The following is a 16,288-nucleotide window of genomic DNA, read 5'->3' as shown; positions in this document are numbered from 1 at the left end:
TTAATTTTACTAGCAGAGTTATGAAGTATGAAGGGCATCCCGAAAGGAAAGATTGTTGTTAGGTATACACACTCAATTCTAACAACTGAAGTAGTTCTGTTTCAGAGTGGAGCAGATAGCAGAGATGTCAACAAAATGTAACCAAATTCAGGCAAGGATAAATGGTGTTAAAATTTGGTCCTTTAAGCAGTCCATAAAGTAATCAGCCAAACACAGGTGATATAGGAATGCTCATTGTGGCAACTTCGATTTGCTGAAACATTTTATTTTGCCAAGTAAAGAATTAATAGTAAACTTAAACTTAAATAATTTAGCAATGTCAACAGTAAAATCTTGTAAAACTTGTAGAGTTTCTTGGAGAGCTCTCCCTCCCATCATCTGTAACTGGATTGTCAGTTTTCTCTCTGGTCATTCTCTACAAGTCATGGTAGCTCTCCCCCCCCCCTCCATCTTTGAGCTTCACTAATACCTGAGTGTGTCAAGCCTCTGCCCTATCACCTACCCTCTTTCTCCAATATATGTGACCTACTGTCAATCACTAATCTGATCCACAGCTTTGCAGACAATAGTACGCTATTCATCCTACTCATTTGACACACCATGAAGTTCATGAACATTCCAAGATACAAAATCATCTACTAGTGCCATTTAAGGCACTAGTAGACTGATCTAGATACTATCTCTCAGTGGGTTGAAGACAATCTTGTCATGATTATTACAACCAACATACAGTTTTGCCTTTTCTCTAGCAAAAGAAATATCAGCTCACCTACCCTCAGTAATACACAAATCAACAGACAAGATCAGATCTCTTTGTTTGGAATAATATTTTACTCCAGTCTCTCCTCAAATAAATACATCACATCAATAGTTTCCTCAGCATCCATAAAACTAGGCATTCTGTTTTGTACCACATGGAAAACTATTACAAAAAAAAACTGGAGAGGGTGGGAATGGATACGAGGCTACTAGTATGGATGGGGGGATGGCTGATGAACAGACACCAGAGAGTAGTATATGGTCTAAGACAGTGATGGCGAACTTTTATACCCAGGTGTTTCAAACATCTTTTTTTTTTTAAATATTGACGTTGTTGATTGATGTGCCACTTGCATACATGCATTATACATTTAACTACTTAATCATAGATGGTGACTTATACATATTGTATTAGGCTATTTATTTAATAAGACATTGATATACAATCTATGAATTCGTATTATACAATTAATTTAATAAACTGAAATTATTGAAATTAGTTTTTTCATCAGAATACCAATATTTTTCAACATCCAAGGTGTGTCACCTGAAATCCTCAAGTGTGTCAGTGCTGACACGCGTGTCATAGGTTAGCCATCATTGGTCTAGGAGAATGATGACTAGCGGAGTACCTCAGGGTTCAGTTCTAGGGCCGCTACTCTTTAATTTGTATATCAATAATATAGGGAAAGATTGAAGAGGGGATATTCAGTTGTTTGTTAATGATCCAAAACTGGGGAGAGCAATAGTTGATAAAGGTGATATAGATATCCTGCGGGATGATTTAAATAAATTAGCATTGTGGGCAAAGGATAATGATTACCAATTTAATGTTGCAAAATGCACCTCGGGTTGGAAATGCATATGGTGTATCATATTGATGCCACCTGGTTTGCAGGTAATTGATAAGGCTAAGAACTTCAAGATAATGGTGGACAAAGAGTTCAGAGGGCATATTGCAAAAGTTGATAAAATAGCTAAACAAATTACTTGGATGTTGAAAACATCCAAGTAATGGATTTCTTGGGGACCAGAAGAGGATCAAAAAGATTCAGAGATGAGTGACCAAGATGATGACAGGTCTGTGGAATACTCTTAAGGAGGACAGGTTGAAGGTTTGTGGGAATGTTGGGATGTCTACCTATCAACTAAACTTTACAAAGTTTAGTTGATATGCAGAAAAGAGGTGACATGATATAAACTTTTAAGATATTAAAGGGGGGGGTTATAAAATTGATGCAAGTGAAATTTTTCAATATATGACATATAGAGAATTAGGGGCCATCCATGGAAGTTGTGTAAGAGTGGTTAGGGGTGCGTGTGGACCAGATTTTTTGTGTGGAGAGTGAGTGGAATGGATTGTCAGAAGTGGTTGCGAGTTCCCTGACAGTGAATGGATTCAAGGATAGGTATGATACGTTTTGTGTGTATGATGGTTAATTTGGGTCACCCATGATGAGTCTCTGGACTCTATGGAGATGCTGTAAATAATAATATTTTATGCTGTCCATAGGAGATGTTTCTGCACCGAGTCTTTTTTTACAGGTGCTTGAATGGTCACTGCTCTACTGAATTGGCAACCATCATTCATCCACTTACTGTTGCACCTGTTAATACCATAGAAGCAGCCCAACATCCCTTTACTGTGTAACTGCAAACACACCAAATCAGCTTATTTTCTCTTATTCCATCCAACTCTGTCCTCTAGAACAGCCTTCTTATGAAGTGTTCCTAAAACAACAGAACCCGCACCTAAAAAATAAATAAATAAACTTTTATCTTAATCTTCGACTGCACATGCTCACAGCACTAGTGTGCTTATAGGTCCTTTGATCTCCCGTGTATAGGATCAATATAAATATACAGGATGTTTCAGGAGGAACAATAAATAGTTTGGTAGGTGACTGTATCAATTACTCTTAGTAAAAAAAAAAAAAAAAAGTTCATATGAACATATGTCCAATTGTCAATGGATGCAGAGATATAGCTGTTTGAAACTGACACATAAAAAGCTATTATGAGAGGTATTAAAGAACAAAAAATTACATTGTTTATATTTGTTGACTGTTTGAATCATACAAAATGCAAATAATTGAGAAATACTGTAATTTACAGGTCATAATAAATGTTTAAAAATTCCACCACCATTGAACTAATTTCAATGCATTTTGAAATTAGTGGTAATAGTACATGTTGTTCTCTGAGGTCATCTTGATGTTCTTTTATGAGCAGCAGCATTATCCATAATGCAAGCGATCAATTTGTGTCTTGTATTTACCTTTTCTTTGTATAGTTCGCCTTTCATCCATCTCCACAAACCAAAATTTAAGGGAGTGAGGTCTGGAGACCTTGGTGACCAATGAATTGGGCTGCCAAGCAGATCCATTGTTCAGGGAAAGTTCAATTTAGATATTGTGTCATTATTATGAACTGTAAATTACAGTATTTGTCAATTGTTTGTGTTTGTAGCATTCAAACAATCAATAAATACAAAAAATAAGTCATTTATTATTCTTTAATACCTCTCATAATAGCTTTTTTATGTATCAGTTTCAAAATCTCCATGTCCACTGACAATTGGACACATGTTCATATGAACTTTTTTTACTCAGAATAATCGATACTACCAAGATATTTATTATTCCTCCTGAAACACCCTGCATGTGAATATATATATGTATGTTAAAGATACCAAGCTATTTCATATAAAATATAACCCAAGGTAAAATACTTTCTATTATATATTTGTATAAAGAGAATGTAATGACTGCAACCGAGAATAATTGTAAGGTTTTAATGCTATAACACACAACTAGTTTCAACTTTTGACAACCTTCTTCAGGTGTCTTTTATATATATATATATTCTGAACATTCGTTTTTACTCGGTAGAAAATATTATACATTATTTTAAATGATACAGAGAGATAAAGAGATGACATGATATATTTAAAAAGATACTAATAGTTTACTAGTTTTGTTGAATGGATCAACTTCTTCAGGTATCACAATCAAAGAAATATACAAAAAATATCAGAGACTTAGAAATTGCATTAACAGTACTAGTCCAAAAAAAAAAAAAAAACAGTAGTACATTTTGAAAATAAAAGTTGACTACGTGCTGTCACGGGTGTGCCAGTATTGAACAGAGGCAATGTGTGCATCAGAAAGATTGAAACTTAGGGAGTTATTGATATGGGAAGAATCTAAGACAGTTTCTCTGGACTCGACAATCTTTCTTTCAAGTTCATCATAGCACACATGGATATTAGAAGTTTGTGTCCAGTCCACAATGTGTTGGCAGCCTTCATCTGAGTTAACGGAGAAAAGCTGTGGCTAGAGAGAGCGCTGGCTCTAGTCCTGTTGTACGAAACATCTCTACGGTGTTCTTCCAGACGAAGAAGGATGGATTTAGCAGTTTGGACATAGCATAGCTTTCCACGATCACATAAGATCTTGTAGACTTCTGGACTCCTTTTTCTTAAAAAGACTTTTATCAATAATGGTTTCTCTCCTAATAAGATTGACAAATTTACTTCTCTCCGTCACTCAACTGCTTCTAAAGATCCCTCTTCCCCAGAGCCTTTATTTCTTTGCCTTACATCAGCTCTCTTTCACCAAAACTAGCTAAATTTCTCAAGAAATTTAACTTCAGAACTTGCTTCACTGCGCTCCCAAAACTTCGATCCATACTTAGTAAACCTAAAGAGAAACATCTTCCAACTCAGTTTCCAGGAGTCTACAAGATCTTACGTGATTGTGGAAAGCCATACTACAGCCAAACTGCTAAATCCATCTTCCTTCGCCTGGAAGAACACCGTAGAGATATTTCCTACAACAGGACTAGAGCCAGCGCTCTCTCTCTCTCTCTCTAGCCACGTTCTTTTCTCCGTTAACTCAGATGAAGGCTGCCAACACATTGTGGACTGGATACAAACTTCTAATATCCATGTGTGCTATGATGAACTTGAAAGAAAGATTGTCGAGTGCAGAGAAACTGCCTTAGATTCTTCCCATATCAATAACTCCCCAAGTTTCAATCTTTTGACGCACACATTGCCTCTGTTCAATACTGGCACACTCATGACAGCACGTAGTCAACTTTTATTTGGAACTCAAGCTCGCATTACTGTTTTCAAAATGTACTACTGTTTTTTGTAGACTAGTACTGTTAATGCAATTTTTAAGTCTCTGATATTTTTTGTATATTTCTTTGATTGTGATATCTGAAGAAGTTGATCCATTCAATGAAACTAGTAAACTAGTAGTATCTTTTTAAATATATCATGTCATCTCTTTATCTCTCGGTATCAGTCATTTATAATAATTTATATATGTATATATATATATATATATATATATATATATATATATATATATATATATATATACACACACACACATATATATAAGGTGGGTGTAATGTTCACACCCCCTCCAAGAAAAGGCCAAATCTCTTGTACAAGACATGATTGTAGACAAGTTCTATTGTCTGACATGCCAGCATTTTGTTTACTGAAAGCCTGAAGTGGTTCAAAACCATTTCAGTACCAGTTATTTTTTGCTCCTCTTCCACCATGCAATGTGAGCAATGTTTCCAGAACTGCATCAGAGAACCAATATTTCATCTTCACAAAGGATCTTTGCTTGTCAAAGCCTTCCCAATATCATTAATGTACAAGTTGATTAACAGTGGACCAAGCACTGATCCTTGTGGTACACCACTGGTTATCTTAAATCTTGCTGACTCATACCCCCCACTTTTTATTATGTCAGTCAGTCAGCCATCCTCTTATCCACACTAATATTTTATAACCCAAACCCATATTCTCTAATTTATGCAACGGTTTGCCATGCTGTATTCTGTCAAAAGCCTTAGCAAAAAACCAAAAGTATCATGGTATATCCATTCCCTTTGTCTAGTTCAATGGTAACATTGTTATAGAATGTGAGCAAGTTGCTAAAACATGACCTTCCCTTAGTAAATCCAAGTTGCTCATTGAAAAATAGAGATTCACTGTGAACCCATTTCTTAACATGAATCCTAACCAATTTTTCCAAAATTTCCAACCACTCCTGAGATACTAATTGATCAATAGTTGGATACATCGGTATTTACACCACCCATATGCAATGGAATTACCATACATTCATTCTATTCCTGTGGAATCTTCCCTATTCTGAGACTCATTAAATAGCCTGGTGAAAGGAATAGCCAGTTCAGCTGAACACTCTTAGCACACGTGCTGATATCCCATCAGTCCCTATTGCCGAATTCTTATTCAGTTGGTGCAACAGCGCTAATGCCTTGTCCTCATACACCTGAGTTTCTTCATCCAGCAAAGAGGTGGCATTGGACTCAATGTCGCATACACCAGGTTGATAGCTTTGAACAAAATGGTGTACGCGACACTGAACAACCTCTTCTGCATCTCTAACCCTCATGCCATCTGCATATAGAAGAGTTAATTTTTCATATTCGTCCATTCTTTTATTTGAAGCATATCGATAGAATTTTTGTGGGTTGTCTTTAGCATACAGAGCCAGTTTCTTTTCATACCCATGCTTTGCTCTCCGTACAACATTTATGACTATTCTAGCTTGTTGATTATAATTTTCATAACAGACATCATTCTTATGCACACGGTATTCCTTCCACATCATCCTTTCCTTACGAATCTCTTGCTTAATAAGATTACACATCCATTTGAATCCTACCCTATGTATTCTTTGAATTCTTGGGATACACTCTGATATCACGTTTTAAGTATTGTTTAAATGCTTTCCATGCACTGTCGATATTCTTCCCATCCATCAACTGATCCCATTCCAATGAACTCAGTATTTCAGTTGGTCATAGTTTCCTGCTTTGTAGTTCAGCATGTAACCTTTTCTGAATGGAACATTCATAAACTGTCACTTTCCATTGAGTACAGCATGATCACTGTCACCAACCGGAGGTAGAACAGTTAGGTCTAACTGAAATGCCCTCTGACACTATAATCAAATCTAACACTCTTTGACCTCGCGTTTCTTCTATCACATGCTGCTTGAGGAAATTGTCCCACAACAGCTCAATAAATGCATTTTCATTCTTCTCATGAGATTCTACTGCTACCCAATCAATATTTGAATAATTAAAGTCTCCCATGATGATTCTTGTAGATAAGCTTATATGTTGGTGAAACATAGCTGTCAGATTTTTTTTTAGGGAAAGATGACGTATACTATAATAATAATTTAAAAACTTTAATTAATATTTCCTATATTTTGGTAATATTACATTACCATCTTCAGGGAACATAAAATAATGATATGTGCATGCATGCACACAGGCTCTAACACTAAACAAATATGGCTGAAGACAACTGAAATCAGTCCAAGAGTCCTAAAAGTTGCCACCTAATGGGCTAAATCGGATGATAATCTTGGCTGTTGGGTGTTGATGTTTTAAGAATGCAGGCTTCCCATATTTGGGGCAGTCTCATGCATCCAAATTTGTTGAGGTTTGGGGAGTTTTTTAAGGTGCCTGCTAAGTGGTACCTTTGAGGATTTTTTTTTGTATACTTGGCTGTTGGGCTGATGTTTTAAGAATGCAGGCTTCCCATATTTGGGGCAGTCTCATGCATCCAAATTTGTTGAGTTTTTTAAGGTGCCTGCTAAGTGACACCTTTTAGGACTCTCGGAACGACTTCAGTTGTTGTCTTCAGCCATATTTGTTTAGGGTTAGTGCCTGCGTGCACATATCATTAATTTTATGTTCCCTGAAGATGGTAATATAACATTCCCAAAATATAGGAAGTATTAATTGAAGTTCTTTAATTAATATTATAGTATATGTTGTCTCTCCCATTATGATTACTCTTTTCGTACTCATCTTGTCTATTTGGTCTTGCATTTCTTCATCACTAGCAACAGATCCACCAGGTGTGTAACAACATCTCACTATGTAATTGATCTTGTTAGATTCCACCTCACACCAGACTGCTTCAAATTCACTACTACATGAAATACTGTGAGTAGTAATACTACGATCATAGGTCTCAACTCTAACTGGATTCAGTCATCTGATATCATTAGCTGCATGCTCCCCCCTCTCTCTTCTTCCTAAAAGTAGTGTACCCTTTACACTCGATACCAGTTAGTATTTCTGATTCTGATAGCCAGGTCTCACTAATGAGTAAGACCTGGCTATCAGAATCAATTGCCTACAATCTGAGGTCCCAACATATTGTCTAAGGCAACAAACTCTACCCTTTTGTTTCTGATACTCTTAGCATTTGTGTACAGACATAATAATCCACCTGCATATTCTTTCGTATACTTTTGTCTGCAGTCTGCATGACACAGTTGGACAACTTGCAGATCTCTATTCTTCTCTAGTGCCTTGTAGAATCTTTGCATACATTTCATGGGTCCAAACCGAACCCCATCAAACAACTGACACAAAGTCAAAATCATTCTCTCCTTGTCAACATTTCTATGATAAAGCCCATTCCCATCATTAACATAGTTATATAACATTGTTGCTCTTACACTCACATTCTCACCATTCCTCCCTTTATAATTTAGTTTCCCTGACTGTGTTAGGTCTCATACCAGTTATTAGTTTTTTCAAAACTCCTGTTATCATATGTATCCAGGTGTAGGCCATTGCTCTTATACAAATCCAATCTTTCCTCAAACTCACTTCACACATCCAAAAACTCGCATCCATTCCTTCTACACAGCCTATGCATCAAATCGTTTGCCATTATAGCCTTTCTTCTTAATTCATTTTTATCATATTAAAGTAAAATACTGATGATTTTCACTTTCTCACTCTTGTCTCTTCCAACAACCCTTTCATGTCCGCTCTCATACTGAAATTATCGCTAGTTGAGTCGTTAGTACCTACTACAATTACGATTTTGTTTTGCTTTTCTGTTTCTGAATTGATTCCTTTATATTCTTAATTTTATATTCTTTATTAATTTTATAAAGTGTTAGGAGTCGTACAGGTGAGAAAGAATGTCGCGTAGAAAATGATACTTCCTTTACTGATGCAGAATATATGGATGTGATGCAATTAAGTGTCAGGAGAAGCTAGAAGTGTCAGTCAGTCAGTCCAAGGAGATATAGATATAATTTTGTTTGTAGATCTAGGTATTATGAAAGGTGAGGAAAGTTTAAATGTGGCCTTTTATGCACAAAATAAGCAGAATTGTGTATTGGTGAAATTGAAGTCAACACAAGGTTCTCACTCCTTACTTACAGCTTCAGATATGAGAAATGCAGTCTGTTAAATGAAAAAGAGGAATGTGCTGCCATTGGAACTAAAGATAGAATGAGGTTAGTGATAGGTCATTTATGAACAGAAAAAATAGTCTCAGTAAAGTAGAGAACTTTGGGATATTCTGGCATTGGTGGAAAAATCTGAGAGAAAAAAAACTAAGTATGCTAGCCCCAGTCAAATGCCCTGGAAATGTGTGCAAAGGTTTGGGGAAAATCACACAGGTTTCCCAGATGGGTGATCATCTGTTGAGGATTGACTAACATCATCCATACTGGAGGTTAAACTAACTGGTTTGGTTTCCAGGTGGTGAAGGAAATGGTAATTGATGACTTTCTCCATTTTTGATAGAACTGAGAAAAGTGCAACAGGACAAGAACTGAATGGCTGACTTTATGAATTGGAAATAGTCCAGTTTCCATGCTGTAGGATAGATGCTATATGAGTATGAAAGATTATCTTGATAATCTTTCCTATTCATCTGATGCTAATGATGGAATTTAATCCAATACACAGTATTCTTTTCTGCTTGAAACATTATTTCTTACCTATATAACTATAAAGAGTCAAGAAGAAAGCCAAATGCCTTGCCGAGAGAGAGAGAGAGAATTGCTATCATACTTGATATTTCCAAGGCATTTGATAAGAGCTGGTATTGAAGACTTATAGCAAATTGCCATGTTAAGATCTACTTTTCACCATTTGTAACTGGTTCTCCAGTTTCCTCTTGGGTCATTCATTGTGTGTAATAGTGGAGGGTGTTCTCTCCTTAAATTTTCCTGCTAATGTATATGCTCATTAGGGATCTGTTATTTCACTTACTCTCTTCCTCATACATAAATGACCTTCTCTCACTGACTTTATCCACAGTTTAGTTGATGACAACATTCTCCATCTCCATTTGCCTACTTGTATAACAAATCTTGCAGTGTTCAAATGTCTCAAGCTTTAAAAATCATCCACAAAAAGTTCCCTAAACACGATTCTCTATACAATCTTTTCACGGGGTGATAACTTTATCACCTTCAATACTTCAAGAACACAATTTTAATTTTCTTCTCCTTACCTCTGATAATGCATGAAATTCAAGACAGGATCTGCCTTCTTGGAATGACACTTTGCCTGATACAAATACATACACTTCTATAGCATCCTCAGCTTCCAAGAAACCTGGCACTTTGCTCAAAACTACTTTTTATCTGTTCAGCTACAGCAGATTCTGTACAAATCTCAAATCCACCCAACCTTGAAATATATTCTGCTCACACACTTGGGGTAGTACACCTAAAACTTCTTTAACAGTTCTTGATGCTGCTAAGAAGACAGCCATTCAGCTAAATGATAATCTCTTCTCTCTCACAGATCAGTTTCAATAATGTTTTTTCAACAGACATTTCCATGGGTGACATTTGGCCATCTCTCAGCCCCCCCCCCCCCCATTTGTGTTAAATCTATAATGCATGTAACAGATGGCAAACGTCCCTTTAAAGATGAACTGTTGACTCACTGAATTTGCTAATTCTATCCCATCTTTCATTCCATTTTATCCTTGATACTATGGAAAAATCTTCCTCATGAAGCATTTCCTAAAGATCTACAACCCTGAGCTCTTCAAAAAAGATTATCAATGGATTACGCTTTTCTTCAGCTCTGTTCCACAGACAGGCACTCATTTGATATAATCTGTCCTGGTATGTGAGAGTGATAAAATAAAATAAAAAAGGATGATTTGGTAAGGTTATTACTGACAGCAAATATTTCTGCATCTCACTGGCTTGAATGGTAGAACTAGAGAAAGGAAGTTATTTTCCAAGATGTGACATTGGCATCTTAATGTCAATGCTCACATAATTCACACAGCTGAAGATGGCCTTAATGCTTGAATATTTGAATGAAAAAAGAGTGGTTATCATAGTTTGGAGGGGAAGGGGGAAGAAGAAATAGAGGGGAGAGAGAGTTCAAATGAACTAACTAAATGCAGCAGGGACATTCTAAGCCAGGAAGGATCATAAAGAAGGGATTTAAGATTTGCCATATTTTCTGGAATGGATTGTCAGACTTCATAAACACACAGGTGCTGAACTACAAATGTACAGTTCCTTCTCTCTTGTGGCAAAAGAAAGTGAAGAGTAATTTGGAACAGTGGTGGCTGAGGATTCCAGGTAAGGTTTTGTCAAAAACAGGATGATGTTTGCTTGTCTAAGTGGTAGTGCACTTATTTTAAATTAGAGTTAGGATGACAAATGTTAGTGAAAATGTGGTGTACATCTTTTTTGATGATCCCAAAACAGTTGTGAAAACAAACAAAACTGATTCTGAAATGGCTTTAAGCAACCTGTATTCTGACAAAATGGCAGTCAGGCTTTTTGGTGTCTTCTCTAACCTATTTGCTCTTTATTGCCTATTTGCCAGGAATGTTGCTAAAGAATTTGAACAGGTTGGTGCTTTGGATTGAAGAATCTAGAGGTCATTTCAATGTTGCAAAGTGTAAAGTCATATTGGCCAGAGAAGATAGAATGAGGTTTATCATGATGTAAAAACTGTGCTTTAGGAGGCAAGGAATCTGGGGAATAGAGATCTATAACTCAAGGGACACATTGCAAACATTGTAAGGGTTGCCCAGAAAATTGCTGCCGTAACGTGCAAGCCACTAATTTGGATTAGTGTGTGTATGCAGATCTAGTCACCTGCCATGTTAATGATGAGAAAATGGAGAGAGAAGATTAAAAAGAAGTTTGATAAACATGGATAAGGAGGTGATAGTTCCACTGTACAATGCACTAATCAGACCTCATTTATTTCTGTGCACAGATCTGTTCACTTGGTTATACTGATAAGAAAATATTGGAGAAAGGGCAGAGATGAATAAGGCTGTCTCAGGACTCTGGAATGTTGAGTATGGAGAAAGATTGAGGAATATGATTGGAAGAGCTTAGTAGATAGTTGGAGATAGGAATCTAATAGGTAGATGAATGGTAATGGGAGAATGAGAGGTCATCCTTGGACACTGTACAAAGATAACATTAGTAAGAAGCGAAAAGGAGATTTTTGCATGGTAGGTGGTAAATGAGTGAAATGTCTTGCTGAAGTGCATGGTGAGTGCTCCAATGTCTTCAAAGCAAGGTTGTCTGCGGCAATGAGCCTTCAGACTCCATGGAGGAATAGAAGTAATACCTATTATATGATTATTACAACACATCCAAGGACACATTGTAAGAGGACACACGACTCACAATCTGCAAATAACTCAATCCTCTATTTACATGTAATGACACTATTTAGAATCTAATCACCACAATGCATCTACCATCCACTAATAGTTTTTTTTTTTTTGGCCAATTTGCTTGTATGCAAGTTGAAAACCCAAGTTTCTGAGAGAAAAAATCCTACTAAAAGCCATATAAAGATTTCACTCATTCAGGTCTTTTCCAATCAAAAGCTACAATGTCTATCCCCCAATTTGTGCTATAGAGGGCTTTCACATCTTTATCTGTACTCCTCTTATTATTGCAGTAATGTATTCTACTTCACAAATTTTGTGACATATGCTCTTGATCTTCAGTTCCGTCTCCAATGACTTGCAGTAAAATTCCATCAATAAAGATATAAAATCATTGGTGTGAAGTGTAAAATCTTGCAATCAGCACAAAACTGCCATCACTTGACACCCTAGATTAAAACAAACTTCATAACTTCCAAAATTTACTTCATCTGAAAGTGACCATCTCTCAGACTTCTACTAATATCATTTTAATAATATAAAATAAAACTGTTGGTTGAGTCGTTAGCTCTGTAACCTACAATCTGTAGGTTCATTTTGTGGGTTCACAAAAGATCCATTATGATCATGGATGCTTTGTGAATCTTTAGACAGTAGACAAATCATCTAGTATGAAACCATTACCCTGCTCACTAGAAGTGGCTTGAAGAAAGTTCCATATTTGGTCTATACCAAAAAAAAAAAATATATATATCCTACAACAGATCATGCTTATTAGTATTGTGATTACTAAGATAACTAGAAGCGTATGTGGGACAAGTTATCATTATGAATGATACAACTTAAAACCTTCTCCCCCTTCCCCACTCAAATGTTGACCAAGTACCTGGTCAGCAGATAGCTAACAAATGCTTCAGCAAGGGGTTCATTCAGTACTAATAGTCCTTTTCAGACAAGGTCTACTTATTCATATATTGAAATATTATGCATAGATGCGTCAGTAATTATTATTTCTATATGACACTTCCAAGGAGTCCAAATGACTCCTCAAGGGAAGGCATTGAACTAATTAATTTTCCATCCATCCGCCTACCAATAGTAATGTTTATCTGTAAATTGATACATTCTCGTGATGATTTGGTTGTATGTAGAATGAAAAACCAGAGTTTCTGCTACCTCAGTACGTGATCGGTTAACTCAACTTCAACAGTAAAAACCCATATAAAGATTTCTGTCGTTACGATGAGAATCTAACTGACGTCTTTACCAATATTGCAAGGCGCAATGTCCTATCGTTCTTCCAATTACGCTGAAACATTAAATACATATTAGCACATTATATATTAAAATACAACAGCTTCCAATATTTGTATAAAGCTTCAGATTTGCAAATCGTCTAGACATATAGTTAAATCTCTTTTCTGTATTTATATACCTTTTAAGAAAGGTATATTATAATTTTATTATAATTTTCAAACCAGATTTTTTTAAAAAAAAAGAAAAAAAGGAACTGAATCAGAGCTTAGAACAACTATCCAACCCATATGTTTCAAGGGATATTTTCGGTTGATACTGATATGTCAATTAACTGCTCGGCAATAATTATGTTTCATAGTAGTTGAGAAAATAAAAACATCCCAAGAACACTGTCAAAAAACTTACCCAGTAAATCTATTAAAACTACGTAATGTTTAAATTGCACATCCACACAGAAGACATTGGATTCAGCACGAACATGCCAAGTCGATAATCAGCTGACGTTTTCTAAGGAGAATGAGAATTGTGTTTAAAACATTATTGTTTTATTTTAAGCAAACAAATTACCGAACATTACAAAACTCATTCACTGCTCTTCCAAGCACTGCTCGGAAGTTGCAAAAATGACGTAAATACAAACGGATTACAAATTCGACATAGGCGCCACCAGTTACAAAAGATCAACATTATCCTTGATTATTTACATCACATGAGGAGGCAGGGTTTTACCCATCAGGAAATCGAAGTATTTATATTCAGTACACACACAAACATGCAAACAAAAAGGACAAAATATATTAGCTTAATAGACTTAATTCCACTTGTCGTACTTCCAGCAAAAGCCAACTTATTACAATACTTTACAAACAATTGTATCATGTTTAGGAAATCAATTTATTATCATTATTATTAGGTGATACATCCAAGACCTCATCGTAGAAAGGCACTCGACTTCATTCTACCAACCATCTCCACTGCTTAATCTTCCATCTACATAAGAGGAAAAAATTCACCATCTATTTCCCACGAAGTGTTTTTTTTTTTTTTTTTTTTTGAGTGGGGGATTTTGGAAACTGGGTGTGTTTCACTGAAAGATTTACCTGTACACGGGATGAGAAAACTGCAATTCCTGAAGAAAAACCCTGCTACTACCATATTAGATTGCTAAACCTCATCTTCAGTTGAAGGAGCTCATAATAAATGTTACCCTCACCTAACCTAACCTAGAACTAATTATCATTATTATTATTAGATGAAGTAAGGCAGCCATCGAGAAGTCACATATCACCCACATACAACATTATACTTTCTCTTGAATTTATGCACATTACATACATTCATAAGGGAATGGCACCTTTCCATGCCTGGAGGCATGGAAAGGTGCCGTTCTCATATGTGATATGAGAAAAATATAGCTATCACCTCTTTATTGACTACATTTATCCAAATCCCATGCATGCCCTCTCGTCCTCCCTCTATCATCCGAGAAATGAAATTTTAATTTTCTGATATCCTGTATAACCCTTTCAAAAATGTGTAGCTATCTAACATGTCACTCCTTTTCTTCCCTCTTACTAGCATCAGCAGTCTATAAATTCTCAGTCTAATGCCTTTTATTCCCGCATAGGGAGTAGGTGAGGCCATTTTATCCTTGTCTAACTTTTGGAGACTGAGGGACAGTTCAACCTCCACTGGTAGACAATCAGAGATAGCTGGCCCAAGACTATTACTAATTATACATCGAATCCAGGAAAGAGAGGTGGCTGAGAAGTGCGCCATCTCAGAAACCCGAGTTTCCGAGAGGAAAAACCCTCTTGTACGTATCAAACTTCGACTGATTCGGGACCTTGCCAAAGAAAAGATTTAACAAGAATTCCTCTAGCTGGTGACTAGAATAACGCTCTTTCTTCGTTTGGTCTAGTGCTGTAAAGGCCCACGCTACTTCTACTGAGTTACACAGGCTCTACCTCTTTATTCTTACGTCATTGCTCTTTTCATCATTGCGATTATCCTCTGATTAGCATTAGCAATTTTTGCTGTATTATCAATGAACTATAAAAAATAAATCAGCTAACGCCTTTCATTCCGTTATAAAGGTGATAAAAGGCGTTAGCTGAAATATCCCAGGCTGTTTCAGCCTATCCACCTTTTGGAGTTTAGTAGGCAGTTCAACAGAGAAAACTAGCATAAGACTATCACTAATTATAAGCGACAACGATGAACAGACGGGCGAAGAAGTGCTGCCATCTCTCGGTAATAAATAACCCTATGTAGGTCTCCTGTAAAATTCTTCCCAATGTTGCTAATGTCACGAAAAAGTAGTACTTGATTCAGGACTGGTCTTGGGATATACCACTAGTCACCTTAAATCTAGCTGAATCGGGTCCTCTCCACACTAATTTTTGATATCTGTCATTCAGCTGGAGCCTGTCTAGCTCAGTAGAAGTGGCATTTGCAGACGCTTCATAGCAAGACTCGGGGTTCAAAGCTAGTCGCAGACTAGAGGAACATTTTCTAAGCCTTTTCTCGACCGGTTCCCAAGTTAGTCGATCTCTGGCATGGGCAAGCGGATGTTTTTCTCCTGGAAACCCGGAGTTTTCGTCCCGAAAACTTAAGAAAATACGCCGTCGAATCCACACTATTTTCAGACATTAAAAATATTGTGTTAGGGTTAGGGATCACGAGATGGTGGCACTTGCTAGCCACGTTATTCACTGCGTACCCATTAATTAGTGATAGCTTGGGCCAGCTATCCCTGATTGTCTACCAGTGGAGATTGAA

General features: G+C 36.5%; 1 protein-coding gene across 2 annotated transcripts in view; it reads right to left on the bottom strand.

Moving 5' to 3' along the window:
- Positions 1-14,093, bottom strand: part of LOC150108421 (uncharacterized) — a 111,168-nt gene extending 97,075 nt beyond the window's left edge. For both annotated transcript variants that reach the window (XM_090415835.1, XM_090415836.1), the window contains exon 1: positions 13,913-14,093. The gene's annotated coding sequence lies outside the window, so the exon portion shown is untranslated. The remainder of the gene's footprint in view (positions 1-13,912) is intronic.
- Positions 14,094-16,288: the final 2,195 nt, after the last annotated feature.

The sequence above is a fragment of the Typopeltis vanoorti genome, chromosome 3, assembly GCF_054136105.1.
Source record: "Typopeltis vanoorti isolate ZY-2024b chromosome 3, IOZ_Tvanoo_1.0, whole genome shotgun sequence".
Classification (NCBI taxonomy): domain Eukaryota; kingdom Metazoa; phylum Arthropoda; class Arachnida; order Uropygi; family Thelyphonidae; genus Typopeltis; species Typopeltis vanoorti.
This window is presented reverse-complemented; position numbering and strand designations above follow the sequence as displayed.